Source organism: Pyrus communis, chromosome 11, assembly GCF_041283825.1.
Source record: "Pyrus communis isolate YQ-2024b chromosome 11, ASM4128382v1, whole genome shotgun sequence".
Lineage (NCBI taxonomy): Eukaryota > Viridiplantae > Streptophyta > Magnoliopsida > Rosales > Rosaceae > Pyrus > Pyrus communis.
Genome location: NC_142575.1, coordinates 8,425,803 through 8,431,802, shown reverse-complemented (window position 1 = coordinate 8,431,802; position 6,000 = coordinate 8,425,803). Strand labels below are relative to the sequence as shown.

The window sequence follows — 6,000 nt, the reverse complement described above, 5'->3', positions numbered from 1 at the left end:
ATGGCAACAAAGAATTGCAGACCATCGTTCTTAATATGCTGTGTGCTTCTGATTGCTTTATTGGCCGGAGGTGAAAGTGTCGCGCCAAGAATAAACATGGTGATGAAGATGCAGCATGCATGCATATATACACACACACGCACAAGCTGAGAATTGAAAATTAATGTAAAATTGGTTTGCTATTATTTTTTGTGATTGGCATTGTATTCTAATTATTGTTTTGCACTTGTTGGACATAGGCTATTTCTTAACCCATCAAATGGAATTGTTTTTCTAGTATGTTAACATTGAAAACTTGCTAGTTAATCAGTTAGCATTCTAATTACTATTTTGCATACAATAAAGTACATCAGAAATTGGGAAAATGATCTATGTTCGATTCTTAATTGCTGATATGATCAATTTTTTGACACGTCGTCAATATTTAATTGTTATATCATCGATATTTAATTTTGATCAGTTTAATAATTTATTTTATTTGTGATTATCATTTTAGCCAATTTCTCAAAAATATTTAAACCTCATTTAATTGATAACACCTAGCTAGATGAAATAAATATCTCACTTTTGACATTATATAGGAAAACTGTACGTACGCAGTTATAATTACTATTGAAACAACATGCATAAAAGGTGCCGGAACCTCAAACCACATAAGCCTGAGATTTGGTGACACAAACTCTAACGACATTGTGGTTCACCACTACCTAAACCCCAAGCACATAAGAAGGGTGGATCCAATAGAGCCTGACCTCCTTGACGATGTCCCCAGAAAACCATTTCAAGCCTGTGTGGTGGATGAGTTCCAAGTGAAGGGTCGATGCGTCGATTCGCCCGTCTGCTACCTCTATCTAAAACTGTCCGGAACTGATGATTGGAGATCTGGTTTTACACAAATCCATTTTTGGAGGGGTCTCACTTCCATCTCAGCTCGAATTACTTCTACTTCCGCAGGTACTTGCCACGCCATGTTTGGCATGGTTTGGATGTGTGTGATGATAAAGAGGTCACTCCATTTGGGATCAAGCACAAGAGAAAAGTGTTTGCAAAAAAGCCAGTGATGAAAAAATTGGGACGAATGCCATGGTATAATTAATCATTAGTTACATGTATATCAAACTTTTTCCCCCAACTTTTTTGTTCTTATACTATATCAACAAAGTTGAAGAATTAACCCATATTTGTGAGATAAAAGAAGTTGGGTATAATATATAGCATTGACATTAGGGTCAATTGCCACTAATATAAATAATTTTATTTGCAACGACAACAAAATAACTGTGCAACAAGAAAGAAATTCCTCGCTCCCCATTTCGTCTCTAAACATTTTTATTGAGAAATTACATAATTTTTCTCGTCAAGTTCTAGTAGTAAGCCCGTCAGGAAAAGTCTAATGTGAGAAATAACTGCCTCGTTGGTGGAAACTTTTTGCGTCAAATATTTCCTCGCTTAAAGTTCACCATTTTCTCACCAAAAGTTGATTCTTTGTGACATCTCACATCGCTCAGGGGAGTGATCCTTAAATGTATATTCTCATCCTTACCTAGCACGAGGCATTTTGGGAACTCACTGGCTTCGGGTTCCGTAGTAACTCCGAAGTTAAGCGAGAAGAGGGCTAGAGCAATCCCATGATGGGTGACCCACTGGGAAGTTGCTCGTGAGTTCCCAAAAACAAAACCGTGAGGGAATGGTAAGCCCAAAGCGGACAATATCGTGCTACGGTGGTGGAGCGGGCCTGGGAAGTGATCCACCCCGGGCCGGGATGTGACAAATTGGTATCAGAGCCAATCCCTGACGGGAAGTGTGCCGACGAGGACATCGGGCCCCTAAGGAGGGTGGATTGTGACATCTCACATCGCCCAGGGGAGTGATCCTTAAATGTATATTCTCATCCTTACCTAGCACGAGGCATTTTGGGAACCCACTGGCTTCGGGTTCCGTAGGAACTCCGAAGTTAAGCGAGAAGAGGGCTAGAGCAATCCCATGATGGGTGACCCACTGGGAAGTTGCTCGTGAGTTCCCAAAAACAAAACCGTGAGGGAATGGTAAGCCCAAAGCGGACAATATCGTGCTACGGTGGTGGAGCGGGCCTGGGAAGTGATCCACCCTGGGCCGGGATGTGACAGCTTACATGACACTAATTTAAGGGTTGGTTTGGTATTGATATGGTTTGGTATTGATATGCAACAGAGTGTTTAGTAAACTTTTTTTTATAAAAGTGCTTTTGGAAAAGAAAAAAAACAGTATTATAGTGTTTGGTAAACTTTTATGTAAAACAGCTGTGATTGTGTGAAATGACCAAAAAAGGTATAAACTAGATATGCCATTAATTTAATTTTCTTAGCAAATGAAGGTGAATTACTAAATATACTTTATTTTTAAAAGAAAAATATTTATATACTTTATCTTAAATATTAATTAGTATGACAAACTACTTCAATTGAAATATTTTGGACTGAATATCTAGGATTCATTAGTACAATATTGTTAATGTACTTGAAAGTGGTCTAATTAGATGCATTCATCAAACTTGTCGATATTCTATTTCTTAATGCTTCTATCTCATGTGATCCTTCAACTTGATAATTTTGGTATTCTTCATCATCATCACTACTATTGCTCTCTTCACAAAAATCCCTGGGTTCATCAAAATAACGATCACGTTCAGAATACCTCTGTATGTAGTTATGAAGAGCCATTGTATCAATGACAATCTTCACTTGCTTATTGAATGGGTAATTAGCCATATCCCTTAAAACTGCCCATCTTTTCTTTCATACCCTAAAAGTTCGTTCAATGATGCTCCGAAGAGAATAATGCATGTGGTTGAATACCTCTTTATGACCCGTTGGTTCGGCATCCCTACAAAAATCCGGGAAATGATATCTTTCACCTTTATATGTTCCCTTAACTCGATAACGAGGCTAATATCCCAACAGCACCATAGTATTAACCGGAAAAAGAAAAAGAAAAGTAATTATCCTGCCGTGAAACTCTTATCAACAATGAAACTGTGATAAATCACTTCTGTTTATAAGGAACAGAAGAGTCCTTTAACTCGATAACAAGGTTTGATTAGATTACTTCTAAAGACAAACGCGACTTTTCGCAACGTATACATAGTTTCATGCAAAGTAAAACAAAATAGCATATATGACACTACATAGATTCAAACTTGTTGGTATTCACAAGAGTTTACTAACTCAATACCAAGATATGTGGGTGATAAGTTTACAAACTCTATCACACCTCTCTTTTCTCTCTCAATAAAATTGGACTAACAAATGGAGAAGGGATAGGAAATAACAAGCTTCCACGAAACACACTTTCTTGATATATTAAATAAAAGGCAGTTTACAAACTGATGAAAGAAGACAGAAGCTTACAAGCTTATGAACCTGAGAGAATACAATCAGAAAATGGGATTCGGATGGGATGATACTAAAGCCTAGCAAGGAGGCTTATTTATACAAGCAGAAAATGAATAAACAATAAGACAACACATGCAAACAGATCATGTGAACTTTGGACAGCTTGCACACAGCAGCTCTTGCATCATTCCAGGTTGTAATCACAACCTTTCGGTTAGCACATGGAGGAAACTTTAGTCCTCAAAGTTGCAGCATGTGTGGATACAACCTGTAAAGAAACTAACAGCCATCAGCAACCTTTTACAGCCTGTTTTGAGTTGAATTTCCAACACGCCCCCTCAAATCAAAACGCCTTCATGCCTAGCATTTCACGCAATAACCTGAATGGTTCAACTGGCAGTGGCTTAGTGAAGATGTCAGCCACTTGTTCCTTTGTGTGACAATAGACAAGCTCAATTGTCTTTTGTTTCACATGGTCCCTTAGAAAATGGAACCTGGTATCAATGTGCTTGCTCTTTCCATGTTGAACAGGATTCTTTGCAAGTTTGATTGCAGACACGTTATCCACATGAATCACAGTCGATTCCACTTGTGGATGACACACTGACTTCAACAGATTTCTTAACCAAATTGCCTCACACACGGTTGAGGCTACAGCAACATACTCGGCTTCACATGATGACAAAGCAACAATTGATTGCTTCTTTGAAGTCCATGAGAAAGCCGTTGATCCTAGAAAAAACACATAGCCAGTTGTGCTTTTCCTTTCATCTTGGTCACCTCCCCAATCACTATCTGAATAACCAAATAATTTTGCATCTTCACCAAAATTATAAAATAGACCATAGTTTAGAGTACCTCTTATGTACCTCAAAATTCTCTTGGCGGCCAGCCAATGAGACTCCCTTGGTGTTTCCATGTATCGACTCACGAGTCCAACACCATAAACTATATCAGGTCTTGTGATTGTAAGGTACCTTAGGCTTCCAACCAAGCTTTTGTACACGGTTGAGTTTACAAACTCACCTTCTCCTTCCTTAGACAGCTTCAATCCAGTTGCAACTGGAGTGTTGACAATATTGCACTTGTCCATATTGAATTTCTCCAATATATCTCTCATGTACTTTTGTTGAGAAATGTAGATACCATCACTTCCTTGCTTCACTTCTATGCCAAGAAAGTATGACATTAATCCATTGTCAGTCATCTCGAATTCACTAAACATGGATTGCTTGAACTCACAGAACATTGCTTCATTGTTTCCTGTAAACAACAAGTCATCTACATAGAGACAAATAATTAAGAACTCCCCTTTTGCACCATTCTTCATGTAAACTGAATGCTCGTATGGACATTTCTGAAATCCATTTTGGTGAAGGTAGTTATCAATCCTTGAGTTCCAAGCTCGTGGTGCTTGCTTGAGGCCATACAAAGCCTTCTTCAAACGATACACCTTTTCTTCTTCTCCTTGTACTTGGAAGCCTTCCGGTTGTTCCACGTACACTTCTTCCTCAAGAACTCCATTAAGGAAGGCTGACTTGACATCTAGTTGATAAATTTTCCATTTATGATGAGCGGCAAGAGAGATTAGTAATCTTACCGTGTCAAGTCTTGCAACTGGAGCATAGACTTCATCATAGTCCACTCCATACTTCTGTTTGTAGCCCTTTGCTACAAGCCTTGATTTGTATCGATCCACACTCCCATCTGCAATGCGTTTGATCTTGTAAACCCACTTGACACCAATAGCCTTCTGATTTGGTGGGAGCTTTGTTAACTCCCAAGTGTCATTCTTCTCGATGGCATGGATCTCTTCTTCCATGGCTTTCTTCCACAGCTTCATTGAATGAGAGAGGCTCATGGTCTGCATAGAAGCAGAAAAAATTGGTTTCTTCTTCTTCTTCTTGTCCATAAATCTCTGTGAGACTCCTTAACCTTACTGGAGTTGAGGAGCTGCTTTCCTCACTAGATGTAGGACCACTCCTTGCAATTCTGTGCACTGGAGTTGTTGTGATTGTTTGAGCAGGCTGTCGCTCAACAAGTGGTACAACTTCTAGTTCTTCAAAATCAGTGGAAACAATCTTCTCTTTACTGACTTCTTTGTTGTTCCACTTCCATGCCTCTTCCTCACTGAAGATGACATCTTTACTAACCACTAATTTGCCAGTTAGTGGGTTGTAGAGCTTGTATGCCTTGGACTCTTCACTATAGCCCACAAACACACACTTCTCACCTCTATCATCAAGTTTCCTCCTCTTGGATTCTGGAACTTGAGCATATGCAACACACCCAAAAATTCTTAGGTGTGTAACATTCGGCTTGTATCCACTCCAAGCCTCTTGTGGTGTCATCCTCTTGACACTCTTTGTTGGACATCGATTCAACAAATAAATCGAACAAGCTACAGCTTCTGCCCACAATTCTTTTGGCAAATTCTTCTCCTTAAGCATGGACCTTGTCATGTCAAGGATGGTTCGATTCTTTCTTTCGGCTATCCCATTTTGTTGTGGGGTATAGGCAGCAGTAAGTTGATGCCTAATTCCTTGCTCCTTGCAGTATGCTTGGAAAGCATTGGAGGTGTACTCTCCACCTCTATCTGATCTCACAGCCACAAGCTTGTGGTTACTTT

General features: G+C 39.2%; 1 pseudogene; it reads left to right on the top strand.

The window, feature by feature from the left end:
* LOC148692843 (embryo-specific protein ATS3A-like) lies at positions 1–1,096 on the top strand (annotated as a pseudogene).
* Positions 1,097–6,000: the final 4,904 nt, after the last annotated feature.